An 18,399-nucleotide genomic window follows, 5' to 3' on the forward strand; every position below is an offset into this window, starting at 1 on the left:
GATATTCACTGTGGTTTCCTTTTCGCGATCAATCGTAACTTACTTTCTGGACAGGCCTCGTATAATACCATGCTGATCCGTGGACATAACCTTCTCGGTCTCAAAAAATTTATTAAATTCGAAGTGAGAATATGTTCAAAGATTCTTTGTTCTACAAAGCGTAAATTTTTCTGTCAAAATATTGTAAAAATTTCAGAGCCATATTTGAGGACAAGTCACACAGAGCGTGCGTTTGACGAGTAATTGTGCCAGTGGAATCCTCAATAGATCGACAAGAGTCGAGAGCGAACGGGAAGAGGAATCAAAACAACAGCGGTCTGTCACACCACACTGTTGTCCTGTGGCATCGAGTGTTTGGTAATTGGTGCTGAGAAAGCAGCGAGGCAGATCCTCCGGGGTAAGCGGGACCGCGCTCTGACCTCGGGCGTCGCGCGCCCGCCCCCTCCCCGGCGCCACCTTCCTCCCCCTCCCCCCACCCCCGCCCCCACCGCCCGGGCACCGGCAGCGGCGGACGGCGCTTCGCGGCCGACAGTCGGCGACGCAGTTGTGCTCTCGAAGGCAGCCCGCAGCGCGTCCTGCCTCAACAATCGCCTGCGAGCCTCCCGTCGGCTGCGGCCCGCAACACGTGACCCGTCCCGCAGGTAAGCCGCGCTCGCGTGTCTCTGTGGCTCACAAGGGGAGGCCACTACGTTTGGAACGCGGATTTTCTGTAAACTCCGTACACTCGTAGTACTCCATGAGGACAACAAAATGTGTAAGCAGTAGCGCGTACTTCTCAAGTGTTACTGAGAAAATCGCAAGATAATTTCGCTCTTCAAATATATATCTGTACGTGGCCATTTATACCATGGAGCGGCTGTGTGTTGCCGGCACGGTAGCTCAGCGTATTCGATCAGAGCGCTAGCAACCCTTTCTAACAAAAAAAAAAAAAACTGAGCGAACGGATCAACGAACAAACTGAACGGGTGACATCGGACGTCCGTCCTGAACAAATTCAACGAACAATATAGAACAAAATGTTTCCTAAAAAACTTTTATTAAATTGACAATGTTATTTGGCAGTCTACTAATTTTTATTATCACAAATAATATAATATTCGTAGCTATCGACTAGTAAATGACCAAACGCATAATGTGATACTGAAAATGTATGCTTGTCCGTGTCTTCAAAACTGTTCGTATTTAATCGAAGGAGAACGAGAAATTGCTTCTCGGAAGACGCTATTAAAATACACTCGATACTGCATAACCAATTATCAGTGCCGATTTTTAGGGAAATATTGCGTTATGCATGGTATGCTTCGAAATTATCGTCTGAAAGAGAAGTTTTGAAAATCTTAACGAGGTTTGTTTTTCCACGGAAAACAAGAAAAGACCTTGCATATGCGGAAACATAGCATTTATTCAATGCAGCTGCTGCCGTTTAACTTTGTTTTTCCATGTTTTTACGAAAAATACCATCCTGCAACTTGTAAAGTCGAAAGCGACGATTAATTGCACATCTTTCGAAAGCCGTCTGTGCCGGTCAAAACTTGGAGGTAACAAGTCGTTGCGGGCTCCTCCCAGGTATAAGGGATTTCTCAAATCACGGACAAGGATACATTTTCAGTATTACTTTATGCGTTTGGTTGTTTACTAGTCGATAGTTATGAATATTACATTATAATCATATCAATTGTAATATAAATAGTAAAGAAAACGACTTTGTTGAAAATAAAAAAAAACTGACGAACGGAACACGATCCAGCAGCTTTGACGCCAACCACACAAAAAAAAAAAATTCTATATTGTTCGCTGTATTTGTTCAGGACGGACGTCCGATGTCACCCGTTCAGATTGTTCGTTGATCCGTTCGCTATGATCGAACACGCTGAGCTACCGTGCCGTCACCACACAGCCGCTCCATGGTATAAATGATATATATTTGAAGAGCGAAATTATTTTGCGATTTTCTCAGTAACGCTTGAGAAGTACGTGCTACTGCTTACACATTTTGTTGTACTCACGGAGTACTACGAGTGTACGAAGTTTGCAGTAAATCTGCGTTCCAAACGTCGTGGCCTCCCCTTGTCAGATAATGTTCTGTCTTCTCTTCCTCGTCTTATGTTAATTCGTCTTTTTTAAAGTTCCGTACCTCAGTCGGTGAAAACGGAACCCTAAATAGTAGCACCTCGTTGTCCGTCGGTCTATCTGTCTGTCCGACTGTTAAAAAACCTTTATTCTCACTAAAGGGTAGGCTTATCAAGCTGATATATATGTCAAAATATTAAACATGGCTGCGAAACAGCAACTGTGTAAATCTGAAGAGGTTGAAAAATACGCCAACCAGTTGCAAATAAAGGTTTATTAGCCCTTGACCTAGGTTTCGAAATTTGTAAAAATATCTTTTCCGAGGTAGTGGTATATGATATAACAGAGCCCACTAGTTCTCAAAAGATATTTTTACAAATTTTGAAACCTAGGTCAAGGGCTAATAAACCTTTATTTGCAACTGGTTGGCTGATTTTTCAACCTCTCTATATCTATGTCCCATACTAAGGAGTTCGGTGCCTTGGCGATGTAATCAACTCAAGTTTGTAAGGAAATGCAAATAAAAGATACGGCCATTCATGTCACACATTTTGATACTCGCAAACCCTTTGAACAAAGCAAGTAGAGTACTTCCCATTAACCTTATGAAATCATGAAATTTGGCAAGCAAAAAGATCTCACATGCTGATAAAGGAAAAAAAATCCGAAAAGTGTTAATATGTAATTATACCACACGAGAAACATTTTTTTATCTGACTGTCTACCCGTCTGTTAAGACTTCTATTCTCAGGAACGAGTAGACGCATCAAGTTGAAATTTATACCACACACTAAGATCTGTGGTCCCTTGGTGCTGTAAAAATGTTTCGTTTCTAAGTTAGTGCAATCAAAGAATACCACCATTTATGTCTCATATTTTGATAACTGGAACTCCTGGGACCGCTATCTTTCCACTATCAAAGTTTCTGACAGGTAAAAATCGTCGAGATTCCTGACTCTCTGGGTATATCCACTGTCAACGGAACCTTCAGGGCGCCAGTACTGCTCGTACCTGACCCTTCTTTTTTCTAAATCTACACTAGCACGTTTTATTGAAGATTCGAAGCCCACTATTTCATCTTAGTGTTTATAAATTATTATACTGCAAAGTGAATCGATGACCTGATAGGGGTGGCAGCACCATATAGCATGTGGCCCGTTTTTTATCCGTAAATGGTGAGAATTTCCTTCCCCTTAAGTCCAGGAACAAGAAACGATGATGTATTTGCCGTTGCGTAGCCCAGCACCAAGTTCCTCTGAAGTTAGCACATTGCGAAAGGTCCCGAGTTTGCACGTGTTTCTCACGCCATCCGTAACTCACGGATTCGAGATAACTAGTGTTTTGTGTGCTGTGATATATTTGAACTGCTTCTCCTATTTCAGAGTTTACACCAGTATTCATTTATAAAATTTGATAGCCTTTCATGTACTTTTTGCGTATTTAGTATTTTGACTATATTTTGATATTTCAAATAGTTACTACTTTCGCCTTCAAGTTTCTCCTGCGTTTAGAGATGGTCCTATTCAGAAAACGGGAGGTAATGAATGAATCTTAAATATTTTCGGATGTTTTTGACGGTGGTGGCTCAAATGGTTCAAATGGCTCTGAGCACTATGGAACTTAACATCTGAGGTCATCAGTCGCCTAGAACTTAGACTACTTAAACAAAAGTAACCTAAGGACATCGCACACATCCATGCCCGAGGCAGGATTCGAACCTGCCACCGTAGCAGTTGCGCGGTTCCAGACTGTAGCACCTAGAACCGCTCGGCCACTCCGGCCGGGTGACGATGATGATTCACATGTTCCTAATGAGAATGGAGATCCGGATGACTGCATGAATGAATGTTTTTATGGTTCTGAGCACAATTCCGATGACAGTGACATCATCAGACCTCTAAACAAGTGTAAGTTAGCGGTGTTTTCAAGTTATTTAGATAATAAGGGTGAAGCCAAATGATATGCCAGTTGCACGAGCGAGTCTCGGGCGCAGTCCCGAATATATTAACATAAAGTGGAGAGCTGTCAGATGCTACATGTCTAAACATGAAGGTCCTGCGTACAACAGCAATTAGTCATTGACCTACACTGTATGCTGACAATACTTCTCGGACACGTTATCACTTTGTCAGAAATTATATATTCATTATTTATGAATTCAGGTTTCGTCTAAATATATCACCGTCCGTTTTAATACTGATATTTTCTAAAAATCTAATATAGTTTGCTTTATTTGATACTATGTCGTCTGCTCCGCACTCGTTCATTCTGATACCATCTTAAACCAAACCCCAAAGACAAAGTAATTCACTCTTTTTTGGGCAAAAAAATATAATTCCAAAAATGATAAATGAGATAGTATGACTCTCTAACAAGAGCTAGTGACAACTTTGTTTGAGCAGAAGGGTACAAGCGTGCTTTGAACACTTTATTTAATCGTATTAGAAGCATGAAAATATTGTATGTAACAACAAACTACATTCTATGCGTGAACAAACATGTCACATGTCATATTATATACCTAGGTAATCTTAGACCAAAAGCTAGCCACATCTAACTCATTTGGGATAGCCTTCACGTGTTCCTCAACACTGCAGGTGCTTGGGCATAGTTCACACTTTATGAGATGGATAGTGCCTGCTCTTGTCCACAATCTCACAGCACCGATTCGTCTAATAATCGCCGTTTATTAACGATGCTTCTCCAACTCCGGAACTTAGTCTGTCCAACAAGCTCCAAATGTTCCACTACTCTATATGTCCCTAGGGTGATTTTTCCCTTTATACTATATTCCAATCTCGGAGGTGGACATTCTTTTCTTGTCACATGCTACTCCTTTTTTGTGGTGACTCGGCATGGTCCATTGAGTGGTATATCCACTTGTTCGGCGTGTTCGGAGTTATACCACACAGGGTATGTGCACTCCGCAGCTGAGTAACATAAGGCTCTAGCTGTAGTCCTTACCGTCCTGGGTTGTGCATCCCATGTAGTGCCAGCTATTTCATGCATGGTGTTGTTTCAAGCAGCTACTCTATGTTTCGTATTCATGCAATGTTTCCTATGTGAGTGCTCTATCTAACGTGACAGCAAAGTATTTTGGTGTTGGGCAATGCTGTATTAGTTTTCCCTCCCATGATACTTGTAGCGTCTTTGACTCCTATCTATTTCTCTGGTGAAAAACACACCGAGAACTTTTTTCATTATCTGGTTAAAATGCACAAATATGAGGGATGGAACTTTAATCATGGCAACTATTTATTTGCAGTAATTCTTCATTTTTTGCAGGTCGTACAAAATACATACGTGTTTCAAAGTTTTACTGACTTTCAAAGTAGTCACCAGCATTGTGTATAGCCCCATTGCCAGCGATGTGGAAGTCGTAGGATACTCTTAGCTGTGCCAGTTGTGTTGACAGTTGGAGCGGCGCGGTCTATTGCCCGACGAATTTGTAGCAGTTCTGAAGCGAATGCCGTGAAGTGTTTCCTTCAGTTAAGAAATCGAGTTGAACTCACGAGGACTTAAGTCAGGGGAGCGCAGTAGGTGGTATAGCACTTAGCAGCCCCATCAGTCAAACAAATCAGTAACAGCTTGCACTGAATGTGCTTGAGAATTGTTCTGCAAAATGATGGTCAGGTCCTCCAGAAAGTGTCATCACTTCTGTCTCTATGCTGTTTATTTTTGCAACACAACCTACGAGCAGCTTAAAGACAGAAGTGATGACACTTTCTGCAGGAGCTGACCATCATTTTGCGGGACAATGCTCAAGCACGTGCAGTGCAAGCTGTTACTGATTTGTTTGACTGATTGGGCTGCTAAGTGCTATACCACCTACTGCACTCCCCTGACTTAAGCCCTCGTGAGTTCAGCTCGATTTCTGAACTCTAGGAAACACTTCACGGCATTCGCTTCAGAACTGCTACAAATTCGTCGGGCAATAGACCGCGCCGCTCCAACTGTCAACACAACTGGCACAGCTAAGAGTATCCTACGACTTCCACATCGCTGACAACGGGTTATGCACAATGCTGGTGACTTTTTCGAGGGTCAGTAAAACTTTGAAACACGCATCTACTTTGTGGGAGCTGTAAATAAATAGTTCCAAACGTCGTACAAATAACCTTCAGGGAGAGTGAATGTCGCCTGTTAAATTCTAGGAATTCGAATCATGGCCTTCTTGCCAAACAAGGCCTTCTTTGCTAGCTTTGAAGTCTTGTGCTGTGCGACAAAAGCTGTGAAGTTTACGCAAACTTAACATTTTCTTGTATTTATAATCTGGTGTAAATTGGTGCCTAATACATTTATCCACATCGTCAGTGTGATAATTATTTGTGCACAAAGGTTCTCTCTCTTCTTCTTCTTCTTTGGGGTAGATGCACCAGCTCCATTCATCCCAACGTTATGTCCCTTCCTGCCATAATTTGTACATAATCGACTTATTAAACTCAATGTTTTGCTAGCAGCCGGCTGCAATGGCCGAGCGGTTCTAGGCACTTCAGTCTGGAACCGCGCGACCACTACGGTCACAGGTTCGAATCCTGCCTCGGGCATTGATGTGTGTGATGTCCTTAGGTTAGTTAGGTTTAAGTAGTTCTAAGTTCTAGGGGCCTGATGACCTGTTATGTTAAGTCCCATAGTGCTTAGAGCCATTTGAACCATTTTGCTAGCACGTTTACCGTCAACACCCTCACTCAATTCTCCCCGTCATCGTCAATGAATTTAATAACGTTAGCTACAAACCGCCGCGGCCGCCCGCGAAGTCTGCCCCCGCTCTCGCTTTCCATGCTTGCCTAGGCCTCGGTGCTGCATTGTGACGTAACATCACGCACTACTTTGAACTGGAACGTGGTGTACCTATTGAGGTGACCAATATAAATCATGCTACAACTGCGGCTACGGTTCGTTCTTTCTAGAATTAATACAGCCATCAGAATGCACCGTCTTAGGGTAAAAAGATTTCTGTTTTTCAGGTCTGTCTGGAGCAAGAAATGGCTGACGAAACGCTGAGAAAAATGACTTGCTGCTCTCTATATAAAACGTATGATGCTGCCTTTAGAAAAGATATGGCCTGAAATGCGAAACAGCGACATTTGATGATACTATGGCTGGTCGGAATATTTTCTCATTGTTCTACTGCTGTAGGGTCACTAAGCCCTTAGGCTATCATGATCAGAGCGGGGTCTCGTCATTACAGATGTGAAAGTCGTCAGAAACGGAGCAGCAGTTCATTTGAATGATGGGGAAGGATACATACATCAGGCTCGTGAAGGGAATTGAAATGTGTGTGTGTGAAATCGTATGGGACTTAACTGGTAAGGTCATCAGTCCCTAAACGTACGCACTACTTAAGCTAAATTATCCTAAGGAAAAACATACACACCCACGCCCGACGGAGGGCCTGAACTTCCGCCGGGACCAGCCGCACAGTCCCTGACTGCAGCGCCCTAGACCGCTCGGCTAATCCCGCACGGCAGGAATTGAGATAACAACATTCATTTGTAGTAATTTGGCGAAACCTTAGGAAACCTATGCCCTTCGAAGATTCGAACTCCACACGTCCTGAATACGAATCTTCATTACTACGTGTCAGCTATCAACATTTTATACCGACCGATATGATCTCACAAAATTCAAGGCCACACGTACTTATCTTTGTACTCATGATGGCCAACAGCTGAAAACCGGTTAGTTAAATAATAAATATTGTAGAATATTACGCAAGTGTTGTGTGTTTACCATTCATGACTTCTTATTGTCCTACATGGCCCTTACGGCATACTTTCGTATGTTTTGGCCTCCGAAAGATTTCTCCTGAGCTAAGCGAGAAGAATTAGTCTGGAAACCAAACGACGTCGGCTTCTTGACTCAAAGTTGGCAGCAGTCGTTTACAGACAGATGAGGATCTCGAAAATGAAAACTTGTACTGAAGGTCACGAGTATGACACTGCTCAAATTGTATCAACAACTACTGGAAAATGCAAGATAGCTGGAAGTATCTACGACGACAGTGGCTGACCATTTCGCCGTTGGTTTGTCGTATCCTTACCGGTACCTCCCGCAAGTTACTGCGATTCAAGTGAATTCACGATCAGTTGCTTGGAAACACGCAGAACGTACTTCTCCCGAACGTTTCGTACAAAGATTACCGAAAAAATAAATACCAAGTTCTTTTGGAAGTAAAATACGAAAATAAGTTATCATAATTGTGAGTGGCTTGTTACAACAGCATTAATTTTTGCTTTTTGCACAACCATCTTCTTGCGATTTTCTGAGTCCATGTAAAGCTTGTTTCCGTACTACGCATTTTGTCACATTTCATTATCTTATAGCACACAAAATCAACACAGAAAATTGAATAATAAGTACAGGAACATGAACCAACAAAATTTTCCATACACAAACGATGGGGGAAACATACAATACAGTAAAATAGGTATCGTAGGAAGCTATCACGTACCAATCGAAAAACAAACGACGCTAAATGAGACGAACAAAGATATTATGAAAACAATTCAAAGTGTCCAAGGTAGATAATGTACTGCATATAAATTGAATGTAAAACGGGGACAACAGCTATAGCTCGATTAGATTCCACAGGGAAAACACTTGTGCCCAGCGACTGTATTCATTTCAAGCAGTGACGGGTACAGCAATCAGCCACAGCTGATATTCATTGCATACCTTGATTTCTCTCACTGCGTGGCTATCTTTAAAATGCAGCAAATGTAATTTAAAATATTAAAACCATTTGTTTATGCACATAGTCCCAACTGGGCTGTTAATATCAGACTCAGAGTTGACACTGCGGTCGCTGTTTAGAATTGCAACGCAGTTGGCTGTAGTGTACGTCATACCAATCAACAGCTTTAACTCTGCTAATAAGAGAACAACACACGACGCAAATGTCGATTACTTCTGCATGCTGCTGTGAGTGAAATCAGTAATGAACAGTAGGACATGATATGGACCGAGAATAATTGCGTGTATTTCTATAGTAATACAAAACCTAGGAAAAGTGGACTGCTCTTAATACTCAATTTGTGAGATGCAAAATGAAAAGATATTACAGTTAGATATCAGAAGTTGATTTTTTAAATAAACAAAATAAAGAACTAAAAACTGCTTGAATAGTAAATTAATTTGTTGAAGCATCCATTAGGCAGTATATTCTCTAATAAAGAAGAAGAAACGTACAATATATTCCCTAATAAAATAGAAAGAAAGTAAAATTTCAACATTTGTGTTTGGAAGATGGCCCATCTATTAAATTTTACATACATTGTTTAATTTACACGTGTACCGCCCCTACATGTGGTATTATAGGGTACATATTTTCGCAAATAGTTGTATACAACGTTCTTTGTGCAAATACACCTCAATAAATCTCCATCGTAAGTACAATATATCGTGCCAAGTTACTGCAGAAACATGAAGAAAGTGATGCATCGGCATGACACTAAAAACAAAAAATATTCACATAAAATACCATGCATGTCACACCGACTGCACAAACTCATATTCACACAACAGATGAAAGAAGACTAAGGATCCAAAGTCAAAATCAAATATGTTAGCAACTACCAGAGGGTAGCGTTGCAGTGGTAGACACACAGAAATACAATCGTCACTAACAAAGCATAAGGCAGAAGTTAAATGCAGGAGTTCACAAAACAATGCAATATGTACAGTTTTGTACGTCATTTTATCAACTAGTAATCCAAACCAGAGTATACTGCAATAAAAAAAATCCACTCACACACATTTCAAGTATTTCGCTTATTGTTTCTGTATTTTTATCACCCAGACCTCGAGTGATCTTCTGTAAGATTGTTTAATGGCGATATAAGTTCCACATTGTACTTATAACTGTTGTGAATATATATGCAGTAGATTAGTACCATTGATGTACAGTACTGTCTTTCACATTTTTATAAGATTTTTAATTGTAAAGAAATTTTTAGAGAGAGTTAAAAAATTCTATAAGAATTTGTATAAAAAATTAAAAAGAAGGAATTTTTTGTTCCAATATACTCTGGTTTGGATAATTAGTTGATATAATAACATACAAAAATGTATACATTGCATTGTTTTGTGTATTCCTTGACTTTAACTTCTTCCCTATGTTTTATTTGTGACGATTATATACATCTATGTTTACTACTTCACTGTCATCTGGTGGTAGTTTCCAACATCTTTCCTTTGACTTGTGATCTTCTGTCTTCTTTCATACGTTGTGTGAATATGAGCTTGTGCAGTTAGTGCAATATGCATTATATTTTATATAAATGTTATTTTATTATTGGCATATCGCTGTATCACTGTCTTCATGTTCCTGGAATGACGTGTTACGACTTGACACGATACATTATACATATCGTGGAGATTTACTGAAGTGTATTTGCGTAAGGTATGTTGAATACATCCATTCGTGAAAGTATGTTTCAGAACTTATTATATCGAACCTGATTATGCTTGTATTTCCGATCTATATGTTTTGTAGATCAGATGAGGGCAACTTAGATTTGCCGAAACCGGTAATCATAAATAAAATTATAAATAGCAATCTTGCCTGTTGAAGTTTTTACTTCGGAATTCCATATTACTCTAGATCAGTATTTCCCAACCTTTCTTAGATCTTTACCCCTGAATGAAATCAGACATCAGCTAGTACCCACGTCCTCCCCCCTCCCCCTGTCGTCTGTTCCCCCCCCCCCCCCCCATTTCCCTACATTATCACCAACTTTAGCATCTAACTAAACTGTGGAATGAAAGACTTTTCTTGGTACACTTTTATTTTGAAAATGATGAAAGATAAATGTACTTTATATATATATGTGTTTGTGTGTGTGTGTGTGGGAGGGGAGGGGGAGGGGGGAGGGCGCAGTGGTGTTAGAACGAATGACGAAGGAATTCGTGGTGCATCGCAAGTGCTATCCACAACTCTTTGTCAGATAACAAAGCTAACTATCCACAGTGAGGATAGTCACTTGTTACAAAACATACTCCTCCTGCATTACTACTCTCCATTGTAGCACTTGTTTGACCCGCACATTGCAACCCCATTTAAAATCAACCAAACTACAATGTGTGCATGGTACTTACTGTTCAAAAATCACTTGATTGCTCTACTTCTTACTTCTGAAGTGGCAGAAACTGGAAGTCTTCAGGCTCTTACTGTTTTTTGTCTGACAACAGCCAGTAATAGTAATAATAATAATAATAATAATAACAATAATACTGTGTACAACACTATAGTAGCCGTTACGTAGGTACTGCTGTGTCGTGCTGTCGATTAATTCGTTTCTCTGTTTCGAAGCGAGTAATGAAGAAATTTCCGGACTACTGTGGGTACTATCTACAACTTGGAGAAGAAATTTTCTTGAGATACTTAGCATTTGTTACGTATGTGTCTCATTTTTATCATCAGAGATGTACGGGACATACTGCAACATATGTGTGTAGTGGGTGGACTATGTGAGGAATCTGTAACGTCCACCGCACTAATGCTACTAATTGAGAAAAAGTTCAAATGGTTCAAATGGCTCTGAGCACTATAGGACTTAACTTCTGAGGTCATCAGTCCCCTAGGACTTAGAACTACTTAAACCTAACTAACCGAAGGACATCACACACATCCATGCCCGGGGCAGGATTCGAACCTGCGGTCGTAGCGGTCGCGCGGCTCCAGACTGTAGCGTCTAGAACTACTCGGCCACCCAGACCGGCTGAGAAAAAGTGATTATTGACAACTTATATAATCAGCATTAGATTCTTACAAAATTTCGATAATAGTAATAATCTTCTGAAAATAATTTAGTTTCTTGACTGAAACTGAATCGAATCGTTTATTTTTACCCCTTAGAAAATTACATTTTACCCCTCACGGTATAATTACCCCCAGGCTGGAAACCACTGCTGTAGATCGTCTCTGTCTTTCGGCGATGCCACGCAAATGCAATACCGGAAAACATCCTTTTAGATGCTTCAGATATGATGTTTTTTCCGCGTGCGTGCAAAGTTTCGAACAATTCTAACAGATGGCAGAGCGGCGCTGAACCATCAAGTTGCGCCTACCCAAGACGCTCGTTATAAGCGTCGTGCTGCAATTTTTGGTGAAGAGAGTTACTGTTGTGTTGCCAGAAGAGCCAATAGTTACAGCGTCAGGAAGTGCAGAAACTGCCTTCATGTTCCAAGGGCGCACGTACGGTTGTTTGTAGGGGAGAGGCTGGACCTGGGGGGGATGGAGTACTTTTAATGTTTTGGAAGACGAATGGCCACTTGTAAGTAGCCATAATAAAGTTCCAGTTCCTATCCTGTTAAAAACCTATGTAATATCCATTTTTTGCTCATTTTCTTGAAAGAAAAATCCCGGATTACACCATATTTCTTCCATTCTGTAGAAGTATGGAGGGGGTACGTGCTCACCACCCCCCTCCTCTCCCCTCCCCTTTCCACCAGGAAGGAGCGCCCTTGTCATGATCGGCCACACTCAGGACATCCTATCACCCACTGTTCCCGACATGGCGAATGGCGCGAATTCCATTATTCGTGCAGTTCCGCGTTCGCATCAACTACCTGTGAGCACTCTAAGCGCGTGTGAATGATTGAGACTCTTGAAAATTCACAGATGTGCTGAAGATGCGTTCCACGAATGCTCACAACAGACCACAAGGTTAAAAGAAAAGCCATTTCTGTCACGGATCGTTATGTGGCAAAACATGAGTGCAGTACTTTGAGCGGAAATGAAAGTACAATCTCTGGCGTGGCACCTTCCGCAATCACCTAAAATGGAGAAATTCAAAGCAGCTCCCTCTGCCGTAAAAATCGTGATGAACTTTTTTGGGATAATGGGACACACGTTGAAGATGATGAGGGCGTAATTCACGCAGTGAAAACATGGCTACACTAACCAGGACAAGAGATTTTACCAACATGGCATAATGCTATAACACAAAACTGGCGTAATGCCATAGATTATGATGGAAACTATGAAAAAGAATACTAAATGCACAAGAAATATTGACTGATATTGTCAGCAAATTCGAATTCTTAAGAATAAATATGTCCTGAGAAAAAGATTGTGGGGCATTACTTATTGAATGACGCTAGTACAGTAACGTAAGATTCATACTGTACAAATATATGGTTCTAATTTTAAGATTTTATCACATACTTGTAACACGTTCAGTCAACATAACAGAGGGAACATATTATGAAACGTCCCCTTAGAAAAATTTATGAATTACTGTGCTGATAAACCTCTTACATTATTTGATTTTCAAAGAGCTGAGCAGAACTGAACGTACTCAGACATTTCGCTCTTTACCTATTCTGATCAACACTAAACTGATACACAATATTTTTAGCGCAACGCAATCTGACTTTGAAAAATCCCTACAAAAGAATGGCCCTGACTAACAATAACCTATACCTTCATGAATCACTTACCTCACAAAAATCTTCGTTACTCGAACTACTGAAATATAGCGAGCGCCACTATTGCCAGCTAAATAAAAGATTCGAACCACTGAAGGCACTAGCTACTGATAGGCATAGTTAGCAAATGAAATATTTTGATAGAGAACAAACAATGTATTTACCTTAATAGTGTTCCAAAGTCATAATATATATAGCAGTTCATGACATCCAGTCTTACAAATTTACTGTCTCTGATGGACGCACGTCCAGATCATCCGCTCTCAAAACTCCGCCATTTCTCCCCCCACGTCCACCACTGCTGGCGGCTCACCTCCAACTGCGCAACGCTACGCGCTGTTCACATCCAGCTGCCCACCACTACAATAGCAAATTCCAACAATGCCACCCAGCCACAGACTGCACACAGCACAGCCAGTGATTTTCATACAGAGCGCTACGTGGCGGTGGCGTTACCAATATAAGAACCTAAACAGCCTACTTACAATATTAATACGTTTCTGATACGTTTCATTTGATACATTATTGGCACTCTCTACAAATCACAGTTTCAGATCACATGCCTTGGGGATTTAAAGAGAATTTGTTAACAGCTATTGAACATGAATTATGTATCATAAAATTTAACGTCTGAGAACATTGTTAACGAAAGGTAAATCCTCCCCCAGTTTTCTTACGACTCCAATATACAATTCTCTTGTTCCTATTTTACACAAAGGTTTCGGTAAATATCATCAAACGGTCTGTATCAGTGTACTTTCATGGATTACCTACCGAAAATCATCACTGATTAACTGTGAGAAAATCCATAGTGACTGAGCACAAAATCCAGGCCTTGAATACCTCTCACATGGATGAATCCATATGATCTTCATACATAAAAGTATAGCTTCAAGCAGACTGTTTATATTATAAAATAGATTACGTTTTATTATTTTCTCTTGGTAACACTGCGAAACAATATAAAATGCTTGTTACGACAGCCAAATGATAGTGTTGTTTGTATTGTTTACTGACATTGGGCAACATACGCAAGAATCACGAACGACGTGTTCTGGAGTGTTGTTCCAGACTTTGGACTACAGAAAGAGAGGAGCAATTCATAACTTCGCTGCTAGGGTATAATTTACTGGTTCAGTTTACATAAAAATTATATAGGAATTCTCAGCATACACTCATGGGAATCGCTGGAAAAACGATGACATTGCTTCGAACATGTACAGTAGTAAGTAATACATGCAGCTCGGTTTTGACTTTGGGATAATTAAAGACCATATATGGGGGTATTCTTTTTGGTACGTTATTCAAAACTAGACAAGGGCATCAGCTAACGAAACAGGAAGGTGAGGCACATCCCGATCGAATCCGGACGGCAGTTTAACGCCCTTTGCTCTGGGACACCGGCCAGCTCGAGCGTGGTTTTTACGCGGTTTTCAACGCTGGGGTGGTTCCCAGTGTCCCACCTCAGAAAATAGGTACACAAACAATTAAAATACGATAACACATAGCAAAAAGCTTACGCAGTTCAGAGACAGATCTGCATACATACTGCCCTCATACTATGGAAGACAGGAAGGGCATTCAGTTACAAAATTGAAGGAAAAAATATCAAAATAATGAAAACATCTGCCCCGTATGACTGGATGAAACGCTTGGAAAGAGACATTCACCAGTGGAACAGGACAGGGAACGACTAATATATTTGCACGGACTTCGACGCCACTCGTTACGGACATGCGAAAGGCAGAAATAGTGTTTGAGAGGCCTCGGTCGTAAATTTACAATAGAGGACGACCATATATGGGACTTTTCTTTTCACATCACGTCATTCATAAAGGAAACAGAGAAGATAGCGAATATTATACCTACATTTCTAAAACTGTACGCTAAACATCGATTTAGAGACAGTCAGTTTACATTTAGGAAAATGTGGGAAAATGTGTGGGCAGGGCGGTGATAACGAACCCTTGGCCTCCCCAGTAGTCATGGCATTGACTTCTACTGGACCGTGTCATTCTGCCCACGTATTCCTGCCACATGTTTCTTCCATCCAGTACAGGGCCACTTAATATCCAGACGCGTCCCGTTCTGCGCACTTTGCTTGGCAATGGCTGTATTACAACCGCTATGGAATCCTCTGCTACTCTCCAGTTGTAACTGGCGTCGCTTCCTTCTCTTCGTATATCTTTTCCAGCGGAGCACTCCCGTTTGTTGAGTTTTCAATAGAATTTGCAGCAACGGCTTATTCTGTATCTTGGTAAATATGTCTACCACTGAGTACCTGCAACCGAAACATGACTCGTGTTGAAAAGAAACTACGTTCATTTACGTTTCTTGTTAGGTTCCGTATAACTTTAAGTGAGATACCAATATGCATAGATCGAAAAGGCTACAGCCGATTCGCGATTTCATTGCTGCATGGAGGAATTTCTCACGTCCACGAACCATCAATAGCAGAAAAATAACATCCGTGTTCTTTCATATGGAGAATCATATACGAGGTCCTTCAAGTTCTAAGGCCTCCGATTTTTTTTCTCCGGACTGGAAAGAGATAGAAACATGCGCATTGTTTTAAAATGAGGCCGCATTCATTGTCAATACATCCCAGAGATGGCAGCACCGTACGGCAGATGGAATTTTACCGCCAGCGGCGAGAATGAGAACTGTTTCAAATACTTAAAATGGCGACGTTTTCCTTACATGAACAGCGTGCAATCATTCGTTTTCTGAATTTGCGTGGTCTGAAACCAATTGAAATTCATCGACAGTTGAAGGAGATATGTGGTGATGGAGTTATGGATCTGTTGAAAGTGCGTTCGTGGGTGCGACAGTTTAATGAAGACAGAGCATCGTGTGACAACAAACCGAAACAACCTCTGGCTCGCACAAGCCGGTCTGACAACATAATCGAGAAAGTGGAGAGAATTGTTTTGGGGGATCGCCGAATGACTGCTGAACAGATCGCCTCCAGAGTTGGCATTTCTGTGGGTTCTGTGCACACAATCCTGCATGTCGACCTGAAAATGCGAAAAGTGTCATCCAGGTGGGTGCCACGAATGCTGACGGACGACCACATGGCTGCCCGTGTAGCATGTTGCCAAGCAATGTCGACGCGCAACGACAGCACGAATGGGACTTTCTTTTCGTCGGTTGTGACAATGGATGAGACGTAGATGCCATTTTTCAATCCAGAAACAAAGCGCCAGTCAGCTCAATGGAAGCACACAGATTCACCGCCACCAAAAAAATTTCGGGTAACCGCCAGTGCTGAAAAAATGACGGTGTCCATGTTCTGGGACAGCGAGGGCATAATCTTTACCCATTGCGTTCCAAAGGGCACTACGGTAACAGGTGCATCCTACGAAAATGTTTTGAAGAACAAATTCCTTCCTGCACTGCAACAAAAACGTCCGGGAAGGGCTGCGCGTGTGCTGTTTGACCAAGACAACGCACCCGCACATCGAGCAACAGTTTCTTCGTGATAACAACTTTGAAGTGATTCCTCATGCTCTCTACTCACCTGACCTGGCTCCTAGTGACTTTTGGCTTTTTCCAACAATGAAAGACACTCTCCGTGGACGCACATTCACCAGCCGTGCTGCTATTGCCTCAGCGATTTTCCAGTGGTCAAAACAGACTCCTAAAGAAGCCTTCGCCGCTGCCATGGAATCATGGCGTCAGCGTTGTGAAAAATGTGTACGTCTGCAGGGCGATTACGTCGAGAAGTAACGCCAGTTTCATCGATTTCGGGTGAGTAGTTAATTAGAAAAAAAAATCGGAGGCCTTAGAACTTGAATGCAACTCGTACGAAACAGGCAATCCATCTTCGCCCTTTAAGCATACCAACGTCAATCGTTGATAAGCTTCTAAGAACCTAGAGATATGACATGTTCACGGTAAAAATCTGATCAGAATGATAACAAATGTTCCTTCTGGAATTTATCGGGCGCTGAAGTAAGACTCCATGCTGTATAAGTACTGCTGATACCAAAAATGTTCAGCTAGAGAGGCGTAAACTCTCTTACCATAGGCATCGACACACGTCCATACTTAACGAAATAATATGACTGCGTTAGTGGGAAGGGTCTTTTCGTACGGGGGCGTGCTGAAAAGTATTACCTCTGATTTTTATTCTGTTCTTAACATCTACTAAGGTATTAAAGGTTGTAGATAGTACACGGTCAACTTTCCCGCTTCGCTGACCAAGCTGGACCCTCTGGCGCTAAAGGGCTCTGAATTGTAGTGTTTAACATGGCGGAGTGTAACATGTCTACGTAAGTTGGTGCGTGAGAAGCCCTTAGAAAACTGAAAGAAAGAATTCGAATAGTTTGTCCACAAATGGAACACCCTCTCCCTCAGCAAGACAATGGCACACCACTCACGTGCCCTGCGACATCTGCAATAATCTGACGTCTTTGGTCCACTGCCATGGATCATTCTCAATACAGTCCCCAGTTGCCCCCATCCGATATTCATCTGTCTCCGAGGATTAAAGAACATCTTTGAGGACTTCACTTTGATAGTGATGAGGCCTTGCAAGCAGAGGTGTAGTTGTGGCTCCGTCAACAAAGTGAAACACATCTACGAATTGGTCTCTCGTTGGTAGAAATGTGATCGTCGCCACGGTGACTAAGTTGAGAAATAAATACGTAGATATGAAGAATAAAGATGTTGAATGTTAATAATGTTTGTTTCATTTAAATGGCTTTAGGAGTTTTCACATTAAAAAATTGGAGGCATTACTTTTAGGCACGCCCTCGTACAATGATGATCAACGATATTTTGAGTGTTGTTGAAACGAAAGCGTGCAGAACTGGAATTATAACGTGGTCCTACATTATGTGAAAATGCTTGTGAATTGTCGTTGTCCTACTCACGTGCTGTCGAATTGTAGAA

The 18,399-nt window shown here is 41.4% G+C and overlaps 1 protein-coding gene across 1 annotated transcript in view; it reads left to right on the plus strand.

The window, feature by feature from the left end:
* The first annotated feature begins 543 nt into the window (after nt 1-543).
* Nucleotides 544-18,399, plus strand: part of LOC126419183 (putative fatty acyl-CoA reductase CG5065) — a 274,492-nt gene continuing 256,636 nt past the window's right edge. Inside the window, exon 1 of the mRNA XM_050086314.1 lies at nt 544-641. The gene's annotated coding sequence lies outside the window, so the exon portion shown is untranslated. The remainder of the gene's footprint in view (nt 642-18,399) is intronic.

Source organism: Schistocerca serialis, chromosome 9 (genome assembly GCF_023864345.2).
Source record: "Schistocerca serialis cubense isolate TAMUIC-IGC-003099 chromosome 9, iqSchSeri2.2, whole genome shotgun sequence".
NCBI classification, from domain to species: domain Eukaryota; kingdom Metazoa; phylum Arthropoda; class Insecta; order Orthoptera; family Acrididae; genus Schistocerca; species Schistocerca serialis.